Source organism: Neopsephotus bourkii, unplaced genomic scaffold (genome assembly GCF_033783945.1).
Source record: "Neopsephotus bourkii isolate Nb327-2 ecotype Australia unplaced genomic scaffold, CSIRO-AGI_Nbou_v1 NB_68, whole genome shotgun sequence".
Taxonomy (NCBI): Eukaryota; Metazoa; Chordata; class Aves; order Psittaciformes; family Psittacidae; genus Neopsephotus; species Neopsephotus bourkii.
Window position 1 is genome coordinate 1,520,113 of NW_026900585.1, and position 15,408 is coordinate 1,535,520.

Sequence of the window (15,408 nt, forward strand, 5' to 3'; positions counted from 1 at the left end):
AACCAGTACACTTATTTGTTAGAGGTTTACAACAAAACTGATGTTCAAAGAAAGGAAGATATGAATGAAATTAATCTCAACATTTCAGTACAGTACATATAAACAGTGGGCCAGGTGTTCAGGAAGTGAAAGTCAAATATGACACTCCCAAAATTAATATAATTATGTTTCTAATATATATATATTTTATTCAGGGAATATATTCTGATATACTAAAAGAAAGGATATGTGATTTTCAGAACAGATCAGACCACTGATACTGATTTTTCAGGATTAACCAATACCTGAAGATAAAGGAAAAATGAAGCATACCTGTTGTGACACAATTATCTGGGGACCATTGCAGTGATATGGGCTGAGAACTGTTTCTAGTACTTCACTGATAATTTTCCAGCTGCCACAGAAGATTTAATTAGTCTCTGTTTTGTATAAAACCATAAAGATTTATTTTCTAGTAATGACCTATACATTTAATTGACATTCAGTGTCATCTTGAGTACTTTTCTATTCATGAATAGCCTAAGGCAATTCTAAATCTCATAACTGTTTAAACAAATTTATGCTACGTAAAAATTCTGTTGCTTCCTTATCATTGTTTCTGTTAGCTTTGCAAAAATATCTCGGGCATCCAAAATATCTCATGACTTGATTTTCTCACAACTTCTCTCTTAGAAGAGCATTCAGGGAGTGTGCCTTAGTTCATTAAAATACCTATTGTTCTATAGACTTATATTACCTAAGGCAATATTATACATACATCATTTGTATTTATTTTTACAATTGAAGAAAAAATATTTTATGATTATTTTTTTTTTAGTGTCCACAAGTGTCTGTTCTAAAGTACCATCCCTGTAAAAGAGTCACACATTATATACAGATATTCTTTGATTGGGATACTTCCATTGTGAAGATCTAAAGCACTCACCTCAGTCTCAAGCCTGGAGTTACTTGTGATATTTTTAACCCTATAGGAATACTAAAAATAAAAAAATAAAATCATTGTAGTTTAAACCCAGCCAGTAACTCTACCATGCAGCCACTCGCTCACCCTCCTCCCTTTCTCCCCTCCTCCTTTTCTCACCTCCCTGGGTGGGATGGGGAGGAAAATTGAAATAATGTAAAATATGCAGGTTGAGATAAGAACAGTTTAATAACTAAAGTGCATAATAATAATATTAATAATAGAAATAACAAGGAAAGAAAATATGAAACAAAAAGGGGAGGAGGGAAACACAAACAAGTGATGCACAATGCAACTTCTCACCACCCCCTGACCAATTCCTAGCCCAGCCCTAGCAGTGATCAGTCCCTTCTGGGTGACTCCTCCCTGTTTATATACTGGGCATGACATGCTGTGGTATGCAATATCTCTTTGGCTAGTCTAGGTCAGGTATCCTGTCTCTGCCCTCTTCCAATTTTTTGTGCCCTTCCTCACTTGGCAGAGCATGAAACTGGAAAGTCCTTGATTGCGGTAAGCACTACTGAGCAACAACTAAAACATTGGTGTGTTACCAGCATTGTTGGAAGACTGCAGCCAAAACATTGCACTGCACCAGCTACTAGGAAGAAAATTAAACCTACCCCAGCCAAAACCAGGACAAAAATAAAATAAAATAGAAATTGAATACATGTTAACAGCATATTTCTCTTTATACAGAATATTAGCACTAATTAAACAGGTATTAGCAATGCTATACTGAAGTAAAACAGATATAAAAGATTAAAGTACCCTTTATTTTGCTGATCAGAAACCAAAACCCACACACACTGCTGTGGCTAGAACAGTATGGTTTAAAATCTGACCTTAATTTTTTGCAAACCAGCATATGTATTACCAACAGACCTTCTTAAAATCGGCCTCCTAAATGTTTTTGTTTTAATTAGTTGATTTTTTTACTATTAATTCTCAGAGAATCCCACTTAATTAGAAGCAGGTAGGTTACCATTTTTTTTCAGAAACTAATGTGTATTATGTTGCATTTATAATATCAGTTTTATAATTTAGCTGAGAACTACAGACAAAGCAGTAAATTAGCCTACAGAGAAAATAACATAGTTGACTCTGCAGCTAACAGATTTGAATCAAAATTCTGGACTATGTATTCTCAGTCTTCTCAGTCACAAAGATAGGAAGAAATTCACCAGCTCCTATACCCGTACTTCCTTGCTTCATAACACATGATGCAGCCCTGCTAAAGAAGCCCCATTTGAGCTGACCACAAGCTGCATGCATATCAAATGTCATAGACAGAGAACTCCTGCTGCAGGTTAATTGGGGGAAAAATCTGAGTAATATGTCTTGAAACAAAATGAATTTGGTAGGGCAAAGGTCGAGAAACAGAAATCAGTTGGAAGTCTGACTTATGACTAATACCCTTATTTTTGTAAAGGCAGATTTTTGAAATATGTGGATATCACTGTCTTAAAGTGGAAGCTTTTACCCCATCAATGTATGCCAGAAAGACTCTAAGGTCACTAACAGTAACTTAAAAGTATTTCTACTTCCCTTGAGCTCTGTGATGCCAGCTGTCAGACCCCTCAGCTCCAGGCGGCTGAAACAAGAACTAAATAAAAATACTTCTATATTTTGGATTCAGTAAAGAATACGCTAGACAGCTCAAATTAAGAAACATGTCTAGCTAATCCCTAGAGCATTCCTTGTGTATTCTAAGAGGTGAATATAAAGTCTGCAGAACTCTTGGCAAAAAGTAAATAAAATCAGGGTATTATTTTCCACCCCAATTCAAACTTTACATTCCAGATCTTACAAACAAAACTGAATGTCTCTCTCATTCTACTAAAACATTTTACTCCAGTGTAGTACTAACCTTTAAATTAGAAACGTGGAATAATTTAGGTTGGATAGGACCCCAGAGGTCATCTAGTTTATTCCCTTTCACAAAGCATGGCTACCTTCATAGTTTGATTGCACCGTGAAGTGCCTTATACAGTTGACTCTAAGCAACTTCTTCCAGAGCTTAAATACTCCCTGTGGAGACTTTTTCTCTGATACCTAGTAATAATTTTTCCCTTGCTGAAACTTAAGGCCTTGACCTCTTGTCCTTTCACTGTGAATCCCTGATACGTCTGTTTTACTTATGACCTCCCAAGTACTCAGAGACAGCAGTCTTGAAAGACTGCTCTTTAGTTTTCAACTGGCTCAACAAACCCAGTTTTCTCAGTGTGTCTTGCATGTCATGTACCTGAGCCCCCCTGACCTTCTCAGTGACTATTCCAGGGTCTTCCCAGCATGTCAATGTCTTTCTTGTACTGGCAAGCCTGAGGCAGTATGACAGGCTTGAGTCACACAGGTGCTGCACAGAGGGTAGTAATCTCCTGACCTGCAGCCCAGTGTGTGGCTGGCTAACATCACAAAAATGTACTGCTGAATCATATTCAGTTTCTTGTTGCTATGCTCCCCAAATATTTTTCTGAAGAGTTGCTTCCCAGTCTGTCAGTGACCAGTGTGTGTGTGACTTGAGAGCATCTGGTTCATTAAGGCTATTAGGTCGAGGATCTTCTATAAAGTGAAAGTGACAGAGATAAACAAAACAGACACAAAAGTCTGATAAGCAAATGATAAGACAATGACCATAGAATCACAGAATGCTTTGAGTTGGAAGGGACCTTAATGATCAGGTCCACATCCTTCTTATATTGGGGACCCGAGAGCTGAACACATAATGAAAACCAAAACTCTACAACTACTAACTGATCGACCATTAAGAAACACCAGGCATAGCTTTAATAAGGCCAACCTGGGCTTTGTAACTGGTAAAAGGAGGGAACTGTAGGAACATGAATATGATGGTTATTTGAAGGAGGACTGTGGCACTATACAAAACTTATTAAGTAGTGTAGGGGAAGAATGAAAATGGGGAAAAGGGTAAGGAGGAAGAAAGAGGAGGATAATAGAGAGGAGGAAGGTTAAAAGTGGCCTGTTGTACCTAAATAGGTGCTATTCAGTTCTGCCTCATCATCCAGGTCATTAATGTGGACATTAAATTGTATCAGCTCTAGTACTGACTCCTGAAGAACACAACTGACAACTAGCTGACAGATTTTGAAATGCTAACACTTAAAATCTGTTAGTCCAGCCAATTTTGAACCTTCCTATCTACACATAGCTAAACTTTACCTCATCACTTTGGCCGCAGAGATATCATGTAAGGCCTTGCTAAACTCAAAGCAAATGACATCCACTGCTCTTGCTGCATGCATAGGGTATTAGAAGAAAATCAGGCTGGTCAAACACAGTTTGGCCATGGTAAATCCATGCTGGTTGGTTCAAATAATTTTAAACCTGAACAGGGCTTCCAGTTCTGTAGCTCCCGGGAGTCTCCTTCTTGCCTTTGTAAAGCTCAGCCTTTTGCCTTTTCAGAGATTGGAGACTGTCCTGGTTGTCACCACCTTCAAAATGATGACAGTGGCTTGCAATAACATCCAACAACTCTCCTAGAGCTGTCAGACATGACAATAATCAAATTCATCTGTACAGCAGTAATTATAGTTAATAACAAATAGATAAAAAATGTATTTTATGTGGGTTCTTTTACCACCACCATGGTACATGTTGCAGCACACATATAGTGAGTTGTTACGAACCTTGACAACCTGGGAATGCCATAGCAAGAATGTATGCCAGACTCAGTTAAAATGTCCTGAGGTTGTCAGAAAACCACATCTCTGAAAACTTCATTGAAAGGTTATCTCCTCTGAAGGGTGTAAACTGAAAATCACAGAGAGAGACCTGAGGCTGAAGATAAACACATAGGAAGAAAACCCTTGAGTTAGAAAAAGAATATGCTATTTATTGATGAGTTTGAATTCAAACTAGAGAGAAATCAGTTTTTGAGCACAGCAAAAGCCATGTATGTGACTTAGCTGGGCAGATGAAGCTGTTGGAGATGCTGCCAGAACGGTATAGCAGGAAACTTCCATTAGAACTACGTACTTTGTAGGAAGGTAGGAAAAAACAGGATATTCAATTAAGTCTTTTGCCAAACACTGTGCATGTAACTATACTAACCCTATATGCTGATTTTGACTGGGATAGAGTTAATTTTTTTCATAGTAGCTAGTATGGAACTATGATTTGCATTTGTGCAGGAAACAGCGTTCATAATACAGGGAAGTTTTAGTCAAGGGCTTTTCTGCTCCTCACACCACCCCACCAGCGAGTGGGGTGCAGAAGAAGTTGGGAGGGTACAGTCAGCCAGGACAGCTGACCCCAGCTGACCAAAGGGATATCCTAGAGCATGTAATATCATGCTCAGCATATAAAACCAGAGGAAGAAGAAAGGGAGGATGTTCAGAGTTACAGCATTTGTCTTCCCAAGTCACCATTACATGTCATGGAGCCCTGTTTTCTTGAGGTGGATGAATGTCCACGTGGTGATGTGAATTAATTACTTATTTTAGTTTGTTTGCGCATATGGCTTTTGCTTCTATTAAACTGTCTTCATGTCAACTCATGAGTTTTCCCACTTTTACCCTTCTGATTCTCTCCCCTGTCCTGCTGGGGGCAGTGACTGAGCAGTTGTGTGGTGCTTAACTGCTGGATGGGGTTAAGCTATGGTATATCAGAAGCATCTGAGGTGACTTTAGGCTTTAGACTTTCTGTTACATACAGATGCAACAGCACCCTCAGATGTATTCCACCTCTGCCATTGAACTGTGTATGCCCTATTTGTTAAAATGGTCCCTACCATTTGTTAAAATGGTCCCTATTTTTTTTTTTCTCTCATGTATCTATAGAAGCTTTTCTTGCTTCCCTCCACTACTCGTATCTTCAGCTGAGTTTTATCCTTTCAAATTTCATCTTTTCATTATATATCTTCTATGCATTCATCTTTGGTATCTTTTCTCCACTTTATCTTCCACATGCTTCCTTTTGGCATTTAACTTAGTCAGGATGTCTTCCTCCTATGCCTACTCAATTTTACAGAGTATTCTAGTGCTTTAATTAGGTTGTTCTGGAAGACCAACCAGGTTTTTTGGGCCCCTACAGAGCAGTAACTCACAAGGTCCAGCCTAGTAGTTCCCTGACCAAACTGAAGTCTGCGTTTGTTAGGACTAAGGGTTTTATTCTTCTGTTTGCTTTCTTCATCTCCATCAGGATCTTAAAATTCTGTTACCTCACAGTTACCACATATTTTCTGTCAGCCTTCCCACCCACAACCACTTCTTTCTTATTTGTGAGCAGTAGATCCAACAGAGTGCTTCCCTTAACGTCTCCCACACTGGCAAGGAGATGGTTCCAGAGCATTGTATTTCCTGCCAGTGACTCACATCATAAAAAAAAAGGAATAACACCTTGTGGGAAGCAATAAAGTGAAACTAAAGACTTTCTGAGATCCTAGACTGGAGAAGTATTTCACTGAAGTGTCAGGACACTGCAAGGGGTTGAGGCTCCTTGTTGGCTGGGATACTGTGACCATGAGTCAGGGGACTCCCCATGGGGTCCATTACTGCAGGGCTTGGCAGCCAGGGCCCATCCCATCACCCCAGCCAGGAGAAGGGCAGTGGGGGACATCAGGGCAGCCCCAGCCCTGGGCATTGGGCACCTCCATGAGGACATGAACAGGCTGAGGCTAGGCTGGGACATGGGTCCACAAGTGGGACCAGTTCAGTGGAGCTAATGGCTGGTCGGGGCAAGACTGTAAGAAGTCAGAGACCAGCCCTGCTGCAGTGTCACAGGGGAAGGCACTGACACGGGGTCCACAAGTGAGACCAACTCAGTGGAGGTAATGGCTGCTTGGGGCAAGACTGTAAGAAGTCAGAGACCAGCCCTGCTGCAGTGTCACAGAGGAAGGCACTGACATGGGCACCCTGAGGGGTGAGCACAGCCTGAAATGAATAATCCAGAGATCCTGGGTCTATCACTTTGATAACTACCGCTTTCAGTCTGATTTTTTGTTTAAAACACTCATTCTCTTGAATTCACTAGCAGCCAACACCAAGAAGAAAAGGGCGTTACAAACGTTAGAGAAGTTGTGTTTAGCAGACAGCTCAGATTCATCAGGATGTATATCCTGCTTTTTTAAAATAGCTTTATTTTCAAACCATGTGAAGTTATGTTAAAATAATGTCATTAGCGGTTATTTCACATTTTCAGAAGGGTGTTTGGTCCTTCTTTATAGAATATTTACTTTTTTTATTCCACTTGATACAAACACTTTAACAGTTGTAAAGCTTGTATTCTTACATTTGACCCTCCTTGACATTTACCTAAGATACACCATATGGCAAGGCATCACTGAAACTTAAAGCAGCAGTATTACAGAAAGTCCATTCTAGTACATAGATCTCCTAAAGACATATTTTATACCTCTTTTTTTTTGTTGCTGTTTTTTTTTATTATTGTAACCATAGCTTGCTTTTCTGTTAATAATATTAATATTAATATTAAATGGAGGGATGGTATGACAATATTTTTATAGATCATATATTTATATTAATTACTGGGTATCTATGCTGCAGCTGACCCTTAAGGCAGAGACTCTAAAAGTCTAGTAGCGCTAGAATTGTCTTGATATTAATTGAATTGTTATTCCACAATGGGTCTGACTATATGCTGTTTCAATACTGTCATAGTTAATTTTAAAATATTTATTTTCTAATTTTATTTTCCAAATTAATTTTAAATATCAGTAAATATTTAGCTGGGAAAAATCTTTTCTCTAACATGTGGATTTGTAACAGTTTTACTGCATGTTGATCAGGATCATTTGTTATTCATGTTTCCACTCTTGTCAAGTTGAAGACTAACCAGCAATACTGATCAGTGTTGGATTCTTTGATTACAACAGTAGTCTGTCTTTTGCCATCTTGCTGTCAATTCAGGCTTACAGGCAAATATTGATATTTATTCCTACTTTTTTTCCTTTTTAGCAAAGAATATTGTAGGCTTGTATGCTCTGTTTGTAACAGACCTCATCAAGCTCTTCAGTTACTGTAATTCAAATCAAAAGACTCTAATCATATTATATAGATCACGGAATCATGGTTTGATTTGGGAGAGACCCCCTGCCATGGGCAGGGATATCTTCCACTAGACCAAGTTGCTCAAAGCCCCATCCAACCTGGCCTTGAAGACTTCCAGGGATGGTGCATGCACTACTTCTCTGTAAAACTTGTTCCAGTGTATCCTCAGCTGAGGGAGTGGAGGGAAATAAAGATGATAGAGCCAAATTCTTCTGAGGTATCCAGTGACTTCCAGTGACAGAGCAACAGGCAGTAAATACCAAGTAAAAACAAGGAAATTTCATTCAATAATAAAAATCTTTTTAACCAGAACAGTAGTCAAACACTAGAGCAGGTTGCCCAAGGTGGTTGTGGAGTCTCCATCCTTGTGAGACTGGATATAACCTTTAGCAATCCACTCTAGTTGACTCTGCTTTGAGTGTGGGAGCTGAACTTGACAGATTGCAAAGGGCCTTCCAACCTGATCAACTGTTCTGTGTTTCAGCATGCCCTCAGTAAACCATCATATACTTCCTGAAGGTGACTGAAGACCAAGTGTGCTGTAATTTTGTGTGTCCAGGGTATGCCACTTAAGGAAATACAATTGTCTGGCTTGCTGCATTATTTTGCTATATACAAAACAGTAAGGATTCCACTCCTTGATTTAGTAAACATATTTACTTACATGTTTTTGAATAACAAAGAGAGGATCAAGAATGCTAGTAAGTCAGAGAATACCTAGAACACCAGTATGAGATGTACTTTTAATTTTCTGTGAGAACAGGACCGAATTTCAGAATCACCTCGGAAATCACCAATAAATATGTTGGCAACATACCCATATACCCCAGCTGTATGCCTCTTCATTCAAATTATTTGTTTTGAGGAAGCCATTTGGCAAATTTTATCTTAATTTTAGGTAGAATGAAACAGAGTTTCACTCATTTGAGTTCTGAATGTTTTCCATTCTTAACATAAGTAGCCATCAGTTACTCCATTGATTTCATATAAGCCCCTTCTATGCTTATTTTGGATAGTCAAAACTGAAAGACTCAATGTGGAACTAAGGTCACAGAATTTCTGCTGTTACGAATTTTGCTGTATAAACACTTCTTGATAGATTTAATATGGCATTATTACTGTTTCTGAAATTAGTTTGTATTAGACTCTAAAGGAGTAGTAATATCTCATAGTAAGGGATAAGCAGTAATTCCTGTGGCCTAATTTTTTATTTTTCTAAAATAACTGTTCTAAAGATGACCTATTTCCATTTTCTGCCTCTAGACCAACAAGTGTTGTAAGTCTCTGAGTATTTCAGGTAAAATCACTGTATATGTAAAATACATGCTGCACTTATAGAAGAAGTAAAATGCTTATTTATGAGAAACTTGCAAGGAAAGATTAGAAATGCAAAAATCCTGTTGCAATTAATAAAAATATTTCTCTTTCATATCTTTTATTTAAATCACTAGATGAAAATAGCTGTGTGTTCTGAAATCTGTATTAACAGATGGCAAGCCTTTGTTACACCAGATATCTATGTACCTTCCACCTGTCATATTTTATTATAAAAGTGTAAGTATCGCTGGTGTATATACAAATGACTATTTACTCCTCAGGTCAGTTACCAGCATGTTAGCCATATGTCATGTAGGAGAACAAATGTTTCACGATAATAGGAAAAGAACATTCTAGCTGCCATATGATTTTCCTTTAATTACAAGATTCAAATGTGCAGCATGGACAAATCTCTCTTGAGATTTGTTGAATCTCTGTGTTTCACCACAGGATACTTATTTATCAGCCTCCAAACAGTGTAATTCTGTAATGAGAGGAATTAAGCTTCCTTTAAAAGTTATGTTAGTTTCATTATGAAAGTGAGTTCTACAACTGATGGATAGTAACCCGCAAGGAATACTGCTGCAGATGAAAGCAGATTAAGATCAGTTTAGGTCGTGTGGAACAAAATTATCTTAATATTTGTATGGAGAATAGGTTATCCTAAGACAGGTGGGTGAGTGCAAAGTTCTGTTTTGTTGTTCAGCCACAAAAATGGAGTTCCAAAGGCAAACCTGGACCTACAATCAAGCTGAACACGCTACCATACAACAGGCCTGTACTGACATAACCAGTATTTTAAGTCCTGGATCACCAAAATAGACAATATGAAGAAACAGAAGTAATGGTGTGTCTGGAGCATATTTTCCTGTGCGGTACTTTTTTCAAGGTTTTGTTGACTTAGCTTTCTGAAACAAGGTACTGTGTTGGAAACTGCATTTTTCTTTCAGGCATTCAATCTTCCGGCTGTGTTTGATGACAGTGTTTATAATTACATTCAGTCCGGTCTGAGTGGTAGGCATAGTGTGAGCACAACTTGTTAACTGCATTCCCTTGTTACTGCAGTCATGAAAATAGCAGTGTTCAAAATGTTACACAGCCTTAGGACAAGATACAATCAGCTTAGCAGTGGCAGCAGAGCCATTGATTACACCTGTTCAGAAAAGCTTCTCCCTGAAACCTCAAGTAGATAGAGTGCCTCAGTAACCAAAATAAAGGGATTTGTGTTGTTTCCCACGACTGATCTCAGCTTATCAATTTTACCCATACTGAGACTGGTTTAGGCCAATCCTTACCACTTCCCTACAAAACATCTGTTTTCAAACTTTTAGGTTTTGGGTTTCTTTGGGGGTTTGGGGGTTTTGTTTTTTTTTTGGTTTTTTTTTTTATGGAGATTATTTTAAGAGGAAAACTCATAAACTGATTTTATTTTTTTTTCCTTTAGGGATATCTAATTTTAGATACTTCCTAAATATTCCTAGTGTTTGTCTCTCAAATAGTTACACTGAGAACCAAGATCAAACAGTGTAGAATGAATTCCTGGTCAGTAAGTTGGTGTGTGCTCTTTCAAAAAAATATTTTGCAATGCTTATGATGCATATATACAGAAGGATAGCGGATTTTAAACAGATTTTAAATTAATTCATTAATTAACAGATTTTAAATTAAGGCTCTACCTGGGCAAAATTCCTACTTGCTTGCTTGTTTTTTGTTTGTTTGTTTGTTTGTTTGTTTGTTTAACCTAGAAATACAGCATTTAGTGTTGTACATTATTCAGTGTTGACTACATGTTTGTGGTATGCCTATTTGGCCACGAAACAATAACATTTAAAAAATACAAAATTTATGTTTCTTGCATGAACTTGATGGACTTTTTTTTCTTATGATAACTTAGCACTACAAACAAATCATAAAGATCTGATGCCCAAATTTGTCTTTTGTTAATTTTAAGAGACAGCCTATGATAGTGTAAGTGAAAAATAATGTACTGCATATTGAAAGAAAAGGTATCAAATATGTGCATGGTTTTGGTTTTTTTCTTTTGGCTCAAAAATGCTAATCACCTAATTTAAAGTCACTGCTCTTTTCATAATCTGTCATTTCAGGCTCTAATCAGCCATAGCCATTAAAAATCTCACAGCATTCCCACAGAAGTAATAATGATTTGTTAAGTGCTGACACTGCACTCATCTTTACACCAGACACAAACAAAAACAAGTGCAATTTTGAGCTTGTGTATGTATATTCCAATTTCCTATACTTTATAATTCACAGAATCATAGAATGTCTAGGCTTGGAAAGGACCTTAAGATCATCAAGTTCCAATCCCCCTGCCATGGGCAGGTTCATTCACTATGTTAAAGACATTACTAAAATGTACAAAGAAGTTTTAGAAGAAATAGAAAAAAAATATTTTGGTAATGTATAAAGTTAGTCTTTTGTATGTGGATTATTTTACACATTGTGATCTGCTTGGGTGAAAACCAACAAATCGTAAGATTGTTTTTTTCTTTCCCTAGTGTACATTTCATTAATTTTGTTCTCTGAAGTTTCACTAAGATACTGTACCATTTTACTTAACTAATTTCTTCCATCGACATCCTAAGGGTAAAAGAATTATGTTTAGTCCCTCACTATAAATTCCTTGACTGGTTATTTACAGGATACTAAGCTTAGAGTTCTCAGAATGTGTGTTTTGTATTACAAGTTCATTTGTGTTATTCCATTTGGGTTTCTTTTCCCTTCTTTTACTGTACCTGTGCCACCTAATTGCATTATCTCTTTATTTTTCTATTAACCTATAGTTTTATTAATTTTTTAGTGATCCTGCAAATTAAACCCATTCAGTTTTGCTTTTCTTAAAACTGCAGCATTTTTCATTTATTTTATGCTGTTTCTAACACTTAAACCCTTGAGGGTTTTTTTTAACTCAGCATGGAGAACTAAGGTCCACCTTTTCTAAAAGTAGTAAAAACTCCTTGATACGTATAAATTATAAAATATGCAGGCCACATCTATAACCTATACGTTCCCTTTAAGGGAAGCCACACTGATTAGCAAGGACTCTAATGTCCATCCTACTGGCAGAGAAACAGAGCAGCAGAGGAATATGTTTAAGAAATTTGCAGTCAAAAATAAGTGTCAGAAATAAAATTAAGAATATTTAATTACTTCAATTTTTTTTTGGTTTTGTTTTTTTTTTTCTACTCAGTAGTTTATTCTTTTTCACATGAAATCAATTTAAGGTTTGAACCCAACTGGAATCAGTACTCTGGACACTGTGTTAAAAAGGACCTATGTTTAGTAAGATTCAGATTGAAGTCCTGAAGCTTTTCTTGATTCTAGACTGCATTTCTAGCTGCTATTCCTAATATTATTTTTGTGCTGACTTAAGTGGTCAGTGGATTAAAAAAAAACAAACAAACACAAACTTACAGCAAAAAACACACATAAATTCTGAAATCTGAATTTCTCTCTCTATATATACATACACTCTATTCCCTGATCATGAACTATTCACTAAAGATCCTTTTTAAGTTTAGCACATCCGTCTGTGCGTACAGAAACACAGAGAAACATCTGCAGAAGGAGCAGTAGACAGCACCTCTTACTTAACTGGTTCTTTAATAAAGTATTTACGTGGAGATTCAAAATATATCATTATAATAGAAATGTGAGTTGCACCTGATGTCCTGTTTAAAAAAGAAATAAAATAAGAAAAAACAAAACAAACCAGAAAAATATTTTAATCCTAAATATAGTAGGTTGCAAAACCACTTAGATTGGATTATTCCTGCTAAGATGTGCAGCATTCAGGGATTTTATCAAGAAGTCCAGGGACTGGGGTTTGAGGAGCTTGCCGTATCACCCTAAGAACGGTATTCGCCTTTCATCAGACAAATAGCTATCTGTCCAGATTCTTCAGGAGTCTATTTAGTTGCCCATACATCAGTACTTACTTACAAGATGTGGCCCATAGTTTCTGAGACATCTTCACAGGTTTTGCATATTTAAGAAGGGACCTCAGCAGTTGCTCACGCTCTTGAATCAGCAAGTGAATAGCATAAGAAATATCTTGGGGCATCTCAAATGGTATTAGATAATTATGTGTGAACCTCCAAACTGCATCCTAGATTTTCATTGTATATAAGAGGAGTGTAGACACAAATCTCTCATGTCAGTGTTTACACTTAATGGTCTAGGTAGAACCACCAATCTGGTTAAAACGCCTACAGTATGGGCCCTATGGGCTTGTTGTTTATACATAGGTGTCCATGTCTTACCTGGTTATTCATTTGCTGCTCTGGAACAGTGCCCGTTTCCTACAAATGCCGAGTCATGCTTTTCTGGCTTTATGCGAGAGTTTCTAGAGCATCAAATGGTACTGGGCATCTACGGTTAGGAACCACATCATTGCTGAAGTCAGTTTTCTCCAGTGTGGGCTGATAATAAACAGGGATTTTTTCAATCTTAATGTTCTGAGATGCCTCAGTTCCACCTAAGTCCTGAATAATAATTTACGTATTTGGCTGGATATAATCTTTAATCATTTGTTGACACAGGACATTACTGTCATTTTAACAGATTAAGAAAATAAGATACTTTCCAGTTATCATAATTAGACATGCTTAAAATATTTTCAAGGCTTTTTTACCATCTAATTTTTTCCTAGTAAGAGATAAAAACCTTTGCATGGATTATCATGTATAGCTTCTACATATGAATATTTGCTAATTTTTCATGTTATCAGTTACTCCTTGAGCTTGTTAGAAATATGTTCATTTCTTAATGAAAAGACTAGCCTAATTTTTTCAGATCTCTTTGATCTTTTGTTTGCATTATATTCAGATGTTAATTTTTTATCAATACTTTCAAAGTTACATTTGCTCAAGTCATCTTAATGTCACAGTTATGCTTTGTCACATAACTTGCAGGAAAAAATAAGAAAATAATATTTTCTTGCTGAATAAAAACAATAGCAGACTCCTCATGATAGTACTGCTTTACAGTCAGTTCCTTAAGCATTTTCCCCTTATCTTTCAGGGTTTTGATTTGGATGTCACAGTTATAATACTTTACCTGATAATAAAGCAGCACTATACATAAATGTTGGGTTATTTATAGATAGGTAATATTACAGAAAACACATGCCATATTCAGCTATCAAATCTCTTTATATGTATCAGTTTAGGAAGGATGTGCCTGAACCATTCAATATCTGTTAATAAGTTATGTAAAACACTCAACGTATTGCATTTAATGTGTTGAATGCTAGTAGTTTATAAAACTGATTTACAAACCTGACACTTTTTAAGACCAGTAAGTTTGCCTTTTTTCTTGATGTAGATGCAATGATTAGTATTGGAGTAGAGTTTGCAGACTGAAGTGTAGTACCTTATTTAAAATAGCACCACAGAAATGTTATCAGAATAAAATAGCTTTGATAGTTAAAAGACAGGTGGAAATTATCCTAGTCATAAGTAATGAGTAGCTATACTACTAGACAAATTGTCATGGCTGTTTTGAGCATTATATAGCAAGCAATGTCAATTTAACTCAAAGCTTTTGTATGACTATATAGTTTGTTCACTTCTTTTTCTTTTAGCTAGCACTAAATGTGTAACTTAAGGTGTTTAGTATTTGTATCATAAAAATGTTAATAAATGCAGATAATTTGAAAAGTAGTCCTTATCTTTTTTTTTTTTTTAATTACGATGAAGCTATATATGTTGCTTCAAATATTACAGACATTAATTTCTCTTTCAATTATAGATTCCAAGTATTTTTTCTTTATTCAGTGTTAATAATATTCTTATGGATTACTAAAAGGCACTGCAGCAGCTCTGTTGCTTACTAGCTTTTAAAAAGATTCAATGGATTTATTTCCATCATTGTAAAATTAATTCTTATATCTAGAATGAAAAAAAAAAAAAGTCTACCTTTATATCTTCTCTGGATGTCAAATTGGCCTCTGATGAATCTTTACAACACCTACATTGAATGTCTTCAGATATGTGCCTCTTCTGATAGCTTTCCTTGGTTTAATCCAGTCTGCCAGCTGCGTGGTTTCTTTCTCTTTCAACAAACGTATTATTCCTCAGCCAA